The sequence below is a fragment of the Pleurodeles waltl genome, chromosome 4_2, assembly GCF_031143425.1.
Source record: "Pleurodeles waltl isolate 20211129_DDA chromosome 4_2, aPleWal1.hap1.20221129, whole genome shotgun sequence".
Classification (NCBI taxonomy): Eukaryota; Metazoa; Chordata; class Amphibia; order Caudata; family Salamandridae; genus Pleurodeles; species Pleurodeles waltl.
Window position 1 is genome coordinate 487,405,753 of NC_090443.1, and position 14,820 is coordinate 487,420,572.

Consider the following 14,820-nt stretch of genomic DNA (forward strand, 5'->3'; position numbering starts at 1 on the left):
AAAAATATTTATAATGGAAAGTCAGTGCAACCAGTTTCAACAAGATTATGGGAAACATGAAAATAAACAACCATTGGCAAAGTCAATAGGTCCGACATTGGTGGTCAGTCCTTTGGTTTCGTCAATGGGTGTCTTGTTTTGACATGGCTTTTGTAAAACCTTTTTGTTGCAGGAGTTTTTGGGCCCTCACACTGTAACAAACATTGACAAAAAGCAAAAATATTTTTGGGTCTCAAAAAACACACATTGCCATAATAGTTCCTGGCACTAAACAAAACTACTTTGTGTGGCGATATGTTACTTGTCAAAGAGCAGATTGCAATCATTCACAATGAAGCCAGCCAATAGATGGATAGAGAGAGACATTAATTTTAATAGAATAAAAACAAAAGGTCTTTGCCAGGCCTAATTAGGAGTTCAATTCTTAAAAAAGTGACAAAAGTGCACCCACTGTATATGTCTGCATTAGTGCAGATTTACATATTTCATGAATTCACAAGTATTTACAGAAGTGGACCAGTTACTCGTACTCTTAGAAAATATCTGTGAATTGTATTTTAGCACAAGCAAAATATGCATGTGTACATTTGCTCATGTGAAAATATGTTGAGCATTTACAAGTTCATTTTCTCTCCAACCACTTTTTTCCCAACCCTGGAAAAGAAGTTTTACTTCTGACCCTTGTCGGGATTAAATGTCCAACCTTTCTCAGAATGGGAAATGATTAGAGAAGAGCTAATGAAAAACCAAACATGTAGGCGTGTAGGTTTGCACAGACTCAAAAAGGCATTCCAACCCTGGAACTATTGCTTATAGCTACCACCAGCCCCAGTATGATGATCTACAAAAGGTGGAAAAATAAGAAAATTGCTAGTATTCAAGCCCTACTATAGTATTAGCCCTGGAATAAGGAGACTGCTGACATAATTTGTCGTCACTTTACATGGCACCAACGAGGCAAGTAGATTTTTTTTCAGGACAAGTAGATTTATGAAGTAACCTGTCCCATCAACAAGTAGATATTTTATTAAATTCTACACCCCTACATTATGAAAGTTAGCACCGCAGTGATGTTACATTCACACCAGTCGACTATGTCCATGTGTGCACAATGCAAGGGGCGTGTACCTGTGATGTTGTGCTACCAGTTGTGAATGTGAGTCAGTACGTGTATGTGTGTCTGTGATGCGATAATCTGGTTGAGGTGTTAGGAGATGGAGTGGGTATTGTGGTTGTGTCTGTATGTGTGCCACCTGCATGTGGGTTTGATATTGCGCTGCTGTGTGTAACATTCAGGTGAGTGTTGTTGTTGTTGTGTGGTTGTCTTGTCGTAATGTGTGTAGTTGTGCTTGTGTGTAAGTGTGTTTGTGTAGAAGGGTGTGTAGTTGTGTTGATTGCTGTGGCTCTGTTGTGTGTGGGTGCAGTGACAACAATGTTAGTGTGTGTTGTATCATGGATGTATGGCAATGTGTGTTTCCAGAATGTTTGTGTTGTGTTATGATGGAATGGCAATGGATATAAGTATGTATGTAGTGTGTAGTGCAGGGCGACACATATGGCCAAGGTAGAGTGTGTGTGTGTGTGTGACTTACCTCGATTCCATGGGCAGTGCCAGCCATTGTCCGATGTCCACTGGGTCCAGCGACAGTCTCCCTCCGTCAGCAATCTGCCACCAGTACACCGCCTGCAGGACTGTAACATCTAAATAGGGTCGGCCGGAAACCCACCAGCCTGACAGCAAGGAAGAGCACTCTGTCTTGGCGGTCTTTGGCTCTGCCGCAATACATGTAAATATGCTGGAGGGAACACCGTCGAATTTTCAGGTCTGCCGCTGCCGGGGATTGGCAATAACACCTCCAAGATCTAAATCAGGGCCATTGTCTTTTGCTATTATTTGATTCTCTCAAAAATGATTTTCCATTATTTTTCTTCTTTAAATTCCATTTTATCAGTTCTGTAACAGTACCCGCTTATGTGGGAAACACATTTTTCACGTTTTGAAGTGTGAGGAGGGGAGTAGTTTGAGTACAGTTAGTAGTTTATGTCCGTCAAGGTGCAGACAGTACACAGACCCTAAAACAATTATGTCCCACCATACTACCTACCCTAAAGCTTGACCAAGAGGTCCCATTGTACACCATCCTGACTTGGAACATTAATGGGTTGACTGACAAAACAAAGAGGGGTTGGTGCTGTGCTGGTCCAAGGCCCTGTGCCCCTCAGCACTCCTGCTCCAGGAGACTTACCTCATGGATGGTAACTGAGCATTCATAGGCAGCTTCAGGTACAATAGTGGTGAACAACTGGGGTTTACCTGTGAATATAGGGGAGTAGCAATATTGTAGCATAACACCTTCCCAATATTAGTCACTGAGACCCACGCCAACCTTTTAGGTGCTTTCTCAGGATTACAGGAATGGTTGAGAGCACGGTGTGGTCAATATTTAGAGTAAATGCTGGATGGAATTTACAGCAGCAATCGCCACAGCTCCAGAGGGGCGCACTATAATTGGGGGCGACTTTAATAATATCATGAATGCATCCCTCTATACTACGGATACGAAAGTTATACGAAGAGTATGCACACTGGGTGATTGGGTGGACTCCCTGGGGGTCACACAACAATTGGAGGTATTTACATCCTGACCCAAAGGCATACACCCATGTTTCTTATCCCCACTCCTCTTCCTTGAGACTAGACTATATTTTCATACAACCAGTGGACTTGCTGGGGTTCGAAGGTACAGTGATCCGCCCTAAGGTGGTGTTGGACCACTCCCCAGTTAAAATAGGAATCTGTGGCATGGGAAGAATATGAAATAGGCAATAGAGCCGCCACACTGGTTGGTTCAAGGACGCTGAGGAAAAGAATAGCATCAGAGAAAGGATTACGGATGACTTTAGGCTAACTACCTCCCTGGAGTTAACTTGCTCTAATCTCTGGGAAGCCGTGAAGGTATTGATAGAGGGGCAGATAATATCATGCATAGTGGAGAAGCACAAGGAGAAGGAAAGGGGCTGTCTATCCCAAGAACAGCAGCTCCAAACCCTGGAGGCCCAGCAAATCTACTATCCGACAGGAGAAGGGCGACAACAGTTGGAAGCCATCTGGCTAGCCATGACACAAAAACTAATGTTGGAGCGCAGCTTTGCAGACAACACTACACCAAATATGCAAATTTGGTGATAGGTCAGGCAAGCTTACCTACTAGTTAGCTTCTATGGAAGCAGCCTCCAGACCAGTGCCAAGATTGAATGAGGCCACTGGCCAAATGGTTTACGATGCCCAAGGGGTAGCAGACACCTTTGCGTATTATCATGAAGTGCTTGATAGTTTCCTCCTACCAACACCCTGAAAGCCCAATGCCCTATTATAGGCAATTTAATAGTTCCCAGGCTCTGGTCATTGACAAGACGGCATCAAATCTTTCAGTCACTGAAGAGGAAATCCTTTAAGTGGCACAGGATATGCCCACAGGAAAATCACCCAGTCCTAATGCCTGCCCAGTGGAGTTCTCTTGGACACTCGCCTCTGACATATTCCCTTTCATTGCGGAAATGTTAAATGAGATCTTTGAGGCCAGAACCCTCCCTTCTGACTTACACAACACCACGGTGGTGTACTTTCTAAGCCCTATAAGTCACCGACAGACTGCACCTTATATAGACCAATCTCATTAATCAATGCTGACGCCAAGATACTGACAAAGGAGCTCGCATTGCGGTTAGGGAAAGTGATACACTCCCTAATCAAACACAAAAGAATGGCTCCATGCCAGCGAGGGGTACAAAACTTAGCATCCGCAGACTCCACAATGTAATAGGAAGGGCCCATGAGATCCCCAATCAGACAATACTAGCCCAACCGGACTTCGAGAAAGCCTTTGCTTTGGTCAAATGGCAATTCCTCCATTCTGTCCGGGAACGTATGAACTTGGATCATACGTCCTACAGAGCATCTGTGTACCATACAGTGAACCTCAGTTGAAGATGAGTTAATGGCACGTTATTTCGTGGATTTCGAATCTTGTGGGGCACCAGACAGGGTTGCCTCCTGGTTCTGTACCTTTTCACCCTGGTGGCTGAGCCTCTGACAGAGTGGGTCAGACAGGATGCTCAATTATAAGGTCTGAAGTGGGCAAATGATGCAGAGGACCACATAGCATATCACTCTAGTGAGATGATGTCCTGGTGTTCCTGCAGAAGCTGGAGGCCCCAATCCTCCAACTGATACATATGTTGTGGGTATATGGGGACGCGATAGGACTTATGGTGAACTGGGGCAAATTGAGACAGGTCCCCTTGACTACTACACTTGCTGGTGACCGATACCAACACCTTGATATCCATCAGAAGCAGGGCCATTTTATTTACTTGGGGATACAGGTACAAAACGACCCCGGGCCCTGCTGGGACTTAAATATAGCTGCCCTCAAGCAAAATGTTAGGGTACCTTATGTCACGATGGAGTTCCTCTGAATCTCCTGGCATGCACTGCGCTATTCAAAGTGACTGTGCTTCCAATTGTTGTATACCCTTCAAAATTACCCTTACAGTATACTGCCTAATTGGATCCATAGATTGCAATCCGAGATTAACGGCTATATCTGGGCAACTCCCCAACAAGGGTGGCACATGCTAAGTGTATTCAGTTGGCATTCGCTGGGAGACTGGGGCCACGGGACATATAATTATACTACTGGCCAGCACAGGTGGTTCCCATAAATAACTGGGTGTTCAATGACAAGGGCGCCCCGGCCATTAGATTGGAGGTGGTATGTTTCCATGATTCTGCCACCTGGTCCTGGCTTTATGGCACAACTTTTCCCTCAAACATGCCCTCCGTCACAGCTGTCCTTGTCGAGTGCTGACATAGAGCCCTAAAACTGATGGCGTGGAATAGGAAACTTACTAGGGAAATGCCATTGTGGCTGGGTAATGGCTCGCCCACACACCACACTTGCAAGTGTTCAACAAATGGATAAGATAAATATGTCAAAGCTGGGGGATGTGTGGGCACAAATTCAGCTGTAGGGGTTTGAGAGACGGGCTGGACTTTTGGGAGGGGGAGCTACTGAGATGCACTGTCCAAGTTGCCTGGTTACCTTCAAAGTAAAAAACAAATATAAAAATTCCTTTTATGGGGTGTCCAGCCAATGAAACATTGTGTACCCTTTTGTAAAATGTGCTATAGGTGACCCCATATGTAAACAAACACCTCCATTGTACCAGGGCCAGCATTTTATTATGAGTGGACAAATAATCCAGGGGGCCTCTTTTATCAAAAACGGCATAAAAATATGCCAGTGTCAGAATTGTATATTTTATGCCATCCATATACCATAGGTGGCCCTTATGTCACAAATTACCTCAGTATGTCAGGGCCATCATTTGTCATAGTTCTCACCATCTCATATGCTATGGTATCCACCTTTATGCCAAGAATTATCTCCAATGTGCTAGTACCAACATTTTGCCACTAGGGCTCACATGCCAAGAATTTCCTCAGGTTTGTCAGTATACATCAACGGATGCCCCATATGCCAGACATTGCCTCTAGTATGACATTACCAGTAGTATGCCATTGGTGACCTGCATGACAAGAATTACCCCCAGTTTGCAAGTATTTTGTCACATTGTCTGTGACGCTAAGACCTTCCACAATTATGCCAGTGCCAGTATTAAGCCCTGAGTGTCTCTATCAGATAATAATTACCTTCAGTATGCCAGAGCCCACGACAATTTTGAAAGCATTAAATCACATTCTCGCTTACACTCACATTCACTCATTCACACTCTTTCACTCACTCGCGCTAACTCTCATGCATTCATTCTCACTCACTCTTACACCTCCTTGCTCTCATTCTTGTTAATTCTCACTCACTTTCATTAACTCTTAATCTCACTCATTCTACTCTCACTGACCCACACTGACACTCTGTCTCACACAATCTGACTCACCACCTGTCACTAACTCTCACTCACTTTCACTCAAGCACACATGCTTGGGCATAAAGACACATGGCTCACACACACAAGATCTCTCTCTAACAAAAACACACTCTCATCCACAAGCATGTACATAAAATACATTTAAAACCATTTTTACTTACCACAGCTGTTACCAAAGATCCAGTTCCCACTAAGCGTGCTTCTTTTTTTATTACACTGATAGTGAATAATAAAATATTATTTGCTATTAGTGTACTGAAAAATGGGCAGAGAATACGGAAGGCAGAGCCACTCCTGTTTTCTTGGCACTGATTGTGCCACCTCTGAGACCAGGTGTCACAAAAGCAGGGCCAGGGGTCACAAGGGACAACCACACGGGGTCGCACTTGCGAGCCCTAAATGACATCCATGTCCACCACACTTGCTTCCTTGTCTTTAATAACATTAGGATTCTCCTTCAGAACGAACTATGAGAATTTGCAATATTTCTTCTTAAGAGTTCCCAAATGTTGGCTTGTATATTGTGAAAGCTGAATTCATTACTAATAGTTATGCATTGATTAATAGCTAAGAATTTACATGAATTGGGCTAACATAGAGAATTTGAGTGTCTTGGAAAAATATGCCCACTGAAGTGGCCATCATAACTTGTATTACATTTAATAAATAATTGACATTAATATTTTAAATGAATGTGCACAAGTAGAATAAAATGTATTAGCAGATCATACTAATGTGTTAACGAAATGTATTTGGTTAAAAATACTAGGCATAGAGTAATTATGACATTGTGGGCCTAGTCGACAAGGTCTTATGTCAAGATTCATGGCATAAATAAATGTTTGGAAATGTTTTTGTAAAAGCAAAGAATTCACTGTTTACCCAGTGCTGACCAAATAGATTTGTAACATTGTAACATTAAACAAGCTGATGTCTTAAACTTTCTTGTGAGAACTGTCTGCTTGAAATGTAGTGTACTACCTAAGGATACAAATGTATCCCTCATGCTTGATAAGCAAATGTTTCCAGGACCTAACAATGGCTTCACTGACTGGAGTCATAATGCAACTAAAAAGTTACTCGACGAAACTGGTGATGGGAACGGGAGAAGAGGAGCCAATCATCGACGTGTGAAAGACTGTCTTGGTATATCATAGATTTGGGAATTAATGTTTGTTGGTTTTACTGTGAACGCATGATATCCTGACCAATGGTGACGTGAGAAAATACTTTATGGATTTTTAGTTTAACCCTGACTACATGGAGAAAGGAGTTCAGTTAGTAGTCGTCTTGTTCCAGTCCTGTGAGAGCACAGTCGTTCCTAATGTCTTCTCTTCCTAACTTTAGCATCATAGCGTAATTGTGTTAATACTATTGATGCTGTTTCTTAGCTTGATGCCCTTTCTAAGTTGGTTCAGTTAACTTAAAGCACAACCGTGTCTGAGCCAATCCCTTTCACTGTCCCTTGCCAATGCTGACCAGACGGATGTCCAACTGACAAAGAAATCACAGCTTGCTGATCCATTCAGGAGAGGTATAACAAAAATGCTATTGTTCCTGTTATAGTTGCTGGTTAGGTCATGAACAGAAGTTTGTGTTCATGGCGGATCACTCTTAGCGCTAGTCAAAAGGTCAATCGAACCTCTAACATGTCCATTATAAATAAATTACCAAAGACCAAATAAGACCAGACACACGCTCACAACAGAAACGACTTCAGGGTTAAGGTTTTCGGCTACCCTTAGTGCACACTAGGTACGATACAGTCTATCCAATGGGTGCCAACATGAATTAAGTTGATGCTTTGGAATAGAAGAGATTTGTAAAATCAAAAAAATTCTAGCTTTCGCGACAAGAATTTCAATTCTATTAAGGACACAGAGGTGAGGATTATGCTATCTCTTTCTTTACTGTCAAACACAGCAGCCAATGAAAAAACTTAAACTACATTTCCCATGAGGCAACAGCCTTGGTATCACCTTTCTTTGCTCATAATCGAGTAACTTCAACAAAATAACGCCAACCATATCTTCTTCAGACTGGGGGTATAGCACAACTGGTGCAGAACGCCAACTTTCAATGTCCATTCCCTGGAACACGTTCAGGAAGTCTCCTCATCTGTAAACAGGAACATAGCGCCATAATCTCTTGATTGAAGAAAAACCGTATAAATTTTCATAACATAGAGGGAGGGATACTCAACAATCTATATATTATATCACAAATAATCACTATATTATTCATATCCTGGGTGGGATAATCCTCGCCTCCATGTCCTTAATAGAAATGAAAATTCTTGTCACGAAAGCTAGAAATTGTTTTATTCTATGTCAGGACCGGAGACTTCTGATTATGCTCGTTTAAAGCTGATCTATGACTACAGAAGCAACATCCACAATAGGTTTATGATAAAAAAGCTTAAAGGTGGAATCTGAAGACCAATCTGCGGTCCGCATAATATCCTCTAACCTGGAACCCACATTAAAAACCTTTGAAGCCATAGCTCCTGTGACAGAATGGGCTCCAAATATTGAAGAATCAATGCCTGCTTCCTGAAGCAACCATTTAACCCATCTGGCCAATGTTGTGGAAGATACAGGTCCAAACGGCTTCTGAAGAGAAATCAATAGCTGTCCACTTAAATCCCTTCGAAATTCACGAGTGACATCTTCATACACTTTTAGACATTTAAACAAACACAATTTAGCATTATCTCTAAAACTTGGACAGGAAATACAAGTAGAATTTGATTTGGTGCGCTTAGTGATTCTAAAAGAGACACCCGAAGGAGTAAATACTCTACCTGCAATATCCAGAGCTTTAACATATGATACTCTCCTGCAGGAAATAAGACAAAGCAACATAGCTAATTTTGCTGACAATTGTTTCCTGGTTAAACCCTCATTGGCTGGCCAAGCCACAAGGAACTTCAATATAATATTAACATCCCATAAAACTGAATACTTAGGTTGAGGAGGATGCACCAATCTAATGCCATGTAACAACTTACAAATCAAAGGGTGTTCACCAATCGGTTTTCCAACAACCCTGGGATGTTTTGATGAAATGGCCAACCTGAAATTATTAATTGTTCTATAGGCTAAACCCTGCGCAGTCAAATTTGACAAAAAATCTGCGATCATATGCACAGAGGCCCCCAAGGAATCCATGTTCTTTTGACAGCACCAATCCAACCATCGCTTCCAGGCTGAAGCGTATCTTTTATGTGTGCTAGGTGCCAAGGATTGAGAGAGAAAGAATTTAGTGTTTGACCTGAAATTTGAGAGACTTGTTCCGATCCCCCGAAATTCACCAAGCCATAAGGGATAACTGCTTCTCCAGAATGAGAGGATGTGGAAGGCCCATTGGATCCGACAAGAGATCTACCAATCTCTGAATCCGAACAGGAGCCGCGCAACAAAGAGCCAACACCACTGGAAACCAAGATTGCGCCTTCCAACAAGGTGTCACTAGAATCATTTCCGAAGTACCTTGGAAAGAACTCGGTGAACCATTGAGAAAGGAGGAAAAGCATAAGCCAGTTCCTCCGACCAGCTCTGAAGGAACACGTCCGAGCTAAGAGCTTGCGGATCTGGTCTCCAGCTGTAAAACTTCGAGAGATGCGCGTTCGGACGAGACGCAAACAGGTCTATTGAAAAAGGACCCCACAGATGATTGAGAAATTGAAATACCCTGGGATGCAACCTCCAGTCACTGACATCCCGAAGATATTGGTAATTCCAATACGCTATCACATTCACTTAGCCCGAAATATATTCTGCTGTGAGAGAGATCTGATGGGCTAGACAAAAGTGACAAAGTCCTTTGCAATCTCTGCTAACATCTTGGATCGGGTTCCCCCCAGCCTGTTTATGTATCTGACAGCTGAGTAGTTGTCCATCTTCAAAAGAATACAATACTGGGCTTTGACCGGAGACAACGTCTTCATCGCAAAAGAGCCCGACAGGAGTTCCAGACAATTGATGTGCATTCGAAGCTCATCCGGGGACCACCGTCCCCCTGTTTCCGTCTGTCCACATCTGGCTCCCCAGCCCCATCTGCTGGCATCTGACTCTATGACTACCTCCGGAACTGATGCAAATATTGCTCTGCCATTCCAGGCATCCATATGAGTCAACCACCAAAGAATCTCTGTCCGGGCTTCCTGGGATAACATTACTTGCTCCGAATAAGAGAGACCCTTTGGAAGATGTAAAATCTTCATTTTCTGAAGGGGTCGATAATGTAGGAGACCTGGAAAAATGGCCTGACTAGATGACGCTAGCAGGCCAGCCAATCGGACAAGAACCCTCAAGGAAATCAAAGGAACAGACAACGCTCTCCTCAATTCCTTCTTGATGGCCAATCTCTTTGTCAAGGGGAGTTGCAACTGAGCTGAAACTGAGTCTATCCTGAACCCCAAGATATCTATCTGTTGGGCCGGAACTAACTGGGATTTCTCCGCGTTTCTGATAAAGCCCAGATCCTGAAGTAATTGAACTGTCCATGATAAATAGAGAAGTACTAGACTTTCCTCCTGTGCCATGATTAGAATGTTGTCTAGATAAATGATAAGCCGGACACCTTTCTCTCTAAGCCATTGAACGACTAGACGCATTATCTTGGTGAAACACCAGGGGGCTGAAGATAGCCCGAAGGGGAGAGCTGAAAACTCTTAACATCTCGTTCTCCAGAAGAACTGAAGAAAACGTTCATGAAGAGCGAAGATGGGAATAGTCAGATAAGCGTCTTTGAGATCTAACTGTACCATCCAATCCCCTTGCAGCAAAAGGTCCCAAAGGAGATGAATACTTTCCATCTTGAAATGTTGATAGACAGTCCAAGAATTGAATTGGCGAAGATTTAGAACTAATCGAGAACCTCTTCCCTTCTTCTGAACTAAGAAGATGGTGCTAATGAAGCCCCTGGGATGTGGAAGAAAAGGAACGATCGCTCCTTTCTGAAGCAAGGCTTTGACCTCTTGATCTATGAAAGAACTCTCTTGTTGGGAAAAAAGGAGAGGAAGAGGAATGGAGACCTGTTCTGGATTTGAATAGAACTCTAGATGATAACCTTGAATAGTTTCTAATACCCAAGCATCTTGAGTGATTTGGGACCAACTGTTTACAAACAGACCCACTCTGCCCCCTAGAACCACTTCCCAGGAAGGAATAAGAGTTACCTGGTTGGGAGGCGGCTTGATTATATTGTCCTCCTCTGTGAGATCCCCTGGGGTTATGTCCTCTGTATCCACGACCTCTTGCCGGGTAGAAATTGGCATTGGCTTGATATCCCGAGGAACCTTTGCCTCTGTAGTAAGGTCTGGAAGTCTGGGGACTGAACTGGCCTGACGTCTGACTTCCAAAACGCTTGGCCCTGCGAAAAAGGCCACTGTTAAAACCTTTTTGATGGACGTTTGAGCTTTGTCTAGTGCCGAAAAAGTGGCTACATACTGAGCCAAATCCTTGATGAATCTATCTCCAAACAGGAGTCCATTAGCTGAAGGTCCCGCATCAGATGGTTCCAATTCGGTCAGCTTAGGGTATATTCGTAGGAGGAGGGATTTTCTACGTTCCATAGAAATAGCACAGTTGGCATTCCCTAGGAGACACATGGCTCGTTGTGCCCATTCTAACAAAATTTCCGGATCAACACCTTCTTGCGATTCTGTAGCTTGTACAGCCAAATCTAGTATTTTGGTAAGCGGGCCAGAAATATCTAATAGTTTGTCTTGGCAACTTCTCCAAGCCCTGTCAATACCCTTCTTGGGGTCTTTGGCGTACTTTTAAAAGAAGGTTACCATGTGTGGGTCACGTTCCGGAGTCTCTGCAACCTTGCCAGATAAGGCTGGACGGGGACATTCCGAGCAGAGGGTGTTCCTAACATCTTTCTCAAAACTTTTACTTAATCTAGCTTGTACATATTCCGCCACCTCCTGACATGGAACCCATTCAGTGGAGCGAGGGTGCATGATATTGTCAGGGTCAAATTGTAAATGTTTTCCCAGAGACGGAGATGCGGATTCTTCTGCATGATTTGCCTTGCGCTTACGAATGAGATTGGAAAGCCCCACATTTGTGATCGCTTAAGACCGAGGTAACGGTCTGATCTAGAAGGTCATCAGATGACCGGCCAGGCTCATTTGTATTGACCTCAATTGGGGTGGGGTTCCCCAAGCCTGCACCAAAGCACCTGAATCCAAAATTGAAAATAGGTTGTGCAAATGGACATAATGCTTTGACCAAAGCTTTGTTAACTGAGTCCTGCATGTGGCAATCAAATGCCTCCACAAGGCGCTCTTCCATATGTTGGTCATCTTGACTAGCATCATACTCCCCATATTGTTCATCATCCCTGAATTGGACCATGTCTCTGTACCAATTAATATTTTTGAGGTCCCAAATGCACAGTTAAATTGGGGGGAAAAACCCAAGTGCCTCAGGCAATATAGATTCTGCCGGTCAAAAAGAGGAGGAAGGCACAAGTAAATCACTTCTTTCCCTCAAGCGAAAGCTCTATAGTATTTTTACAGCCCCTCCAGGCGTATTCTGAGGCGAATGCAGGAAATAAATCCTTTGTGAGAAATGTCTGGGGAATACAGCTTCTCCTCGCCGGGAAGACGCGCTAGCACAGGGGAATCACCTGTGCGCATGCTCGAGGTCCCGCAAGTAAAGCGGGTTGGAGGAAAGGCCGCATTTCCCTCAGGCCTCCTCGCCGGCGTTGCATAAATAAATACATGTGTGCGCGCAAATGGAGCGTAAAAAAGCCAACAATGTAAAATCGATAAGAACACAATTATCTGAACGACAAATGGAATACAAATGAAGCGCTTTGAAGGCACTAGGCTGCGCTTAATACAAAAAGAATCAACATATTATCCTTGTAGAAAATAATTTAGCTCTGTGCTGCAGCAGCAAAGAAAGAGGGCGGACTCTGGAGGACTATGATATATATAGGATGGGGTAGACCCTGATTGGGGGGGGTGATACCAAGGCTGTTGCCTCATGGGAAATGTAGTTTAAGATGTTTAATTGGCTGCTGTGTTTGGCAGTAAGGAAAGAGCATAACCAGAAGCCTCCGGTCCTGACATAGAATCCAAGTTTTTACTGTAACAAATATTTGACAAACAAGAACATTCCTTGCAAATGGTTTTAGAAACAAAAAACATGACCAATTGATTCAGATGTGGCAAAAAGTGGCAGCGTTCAAATGAGGACCAGAGACATTGCCCGCCTCAATAACTACAATAACCCAAAACAGAAATTACATACACGGTTCGTTCTCAAAAGAAAATATACACTTTTTACCTAACTAGCTAGTAGGACTGTATGATTCAAGAATATCAAGTAGAAAGAAAAACACAATAAAGCTACCGAAACACCCTCTCGCCCCTAATGACACTAAATCCAAAGTATGTTTTTCTGCTTATGCCGTCCTCCTTCAAATTGTCCACTTCCTTGCTAGTCTTGCCGTTATTTCTGTGGAAATAGTCCCGTTTCCGACCGGCATCTATATCACTCGCAGAGCGGGCGTGACGTTAGCAACCGTCCTCTGTGATGGTTGCTCTGGCTACTGACCCCGCCCTTTGACGCAGCATAGCTGCTTCATGGGTGCCCTGCAGGGTTAAATCCCTGTCGCGCTCTCTCGGATCCAGTGAAGGGGCGGGAACAAATAAGAAGGTATGTGTGGGTCGAGATTATGTACACAAGTGTGACATGATGGAATTTCTTTTTGGGAGCGGTGCGGTGGGAGGGGAATTTTGACTCTGATCCGATACTATTTGCTTATAAACCAATTTGGTCTATTAGGAGTTGTAGTTTACTTTAAAGTGAGTAATTTTAAAGTTTCCTCAAAACAAGTCCTGCAGAAAGCTATGGTTCTGAATAAGTGTAAGTAGTCAATGCGTTAGAAGATCTCGAGAACTGTGGTTCAGAAACGGCGTACAGCAACCCCATCCTTGCAAGCATCTGTGTACGCAGCTGTCAAGTGGTTTAATGTTCTGCGGGACAGCTTCAGCGGGTCTTGGCTTTTTAGACGAACACTCTTTTCTGAGCCGCCAAAAGAAAGACGCGGAGGCAGTGTTGCAGTTCGGCTTGCCACCTTTGCCGGAGTTCCCGGCCATCTGTTCATGTTGTGAGATTCTACAGAGGTCATTATGTGATACTTAAATAGAAAGTTATATGAAATCTTATGTATTCATTTTTGACATGGCCTGTCTCTCATTGTTTACTTTAATTATCAGTCAGGGGTCATTAACCCCTTCGCTGCCAGGCCTTTTCCCTCTCAGGTGCCATGCCTTTTTTTGGTATTTGGGGCAGATCGCGCTTAGGCCCTCATATGTTTTTGTTCACATAAGCTACCCGTGCCAAATTTGCGTCCTTTTTTACCAACATCCTAGGGATTCTAGAGGTACCCAGACTTCGTGGGTTCTCCTGGAAGAGATCAAGAAATTAGCCAAAATACAGCGAAAATTTCGCTCTTTTAAAAAAAATGTGAAAAAAGGGCTGTAGAAGAAGGCTTGTGGTTTTTCCCCTAAAAACGGCATCAACAGTGTGTTTGCTGTGCTAAAATCACAATCTTCCCGCTTTCAGGAACAGGCAGACTTGAATCAGAAAACCACATTTTTCAACACAATTTCTGGCATTTTACAGGGACAGACCCCATTTTTACTATTTTTTGTGCTTTTTGCCTCCTTTTAGTTACTGACAGAAATTAGTGTGAAACCAATGCTGGATCCCGGAAAGCTAAACATTTCTGAAAAGTAGACAAAATTCTGAATTCACCAAGGCGTAATTTGTGTAGATCCTACGAGGTTTTCCTACAGAAAATAATAGCTGAAATAAAAATATATTGAAATTGAGGTAAAAC

At 43.3% G+C, this 14,820-nt stretch overlaps 1 protein-coding gene across 1 annotated transcript in view; it reads left to right on the top strand.

Annotated features, from left to right (window-relative positions):
* The first annotated feature begins 13,452 nt into the window (after positions 1–13,452).
* Positions 13,453–14,820, top strand: part of LOC138293901 (coiled-coil domain-containing protein 159-like) — a 236,959-nt gene continuing 235,591 nt past the window's right edge. The window contains exon 1 of the mRNA XM_069233189.1: positions 13,453–13,631. The gene's annotated coding sequence lies outside the window, so the exon portion shown is untranslated. The remainder of the gene's footprint in view (positions 13,632–14,820) is intronic.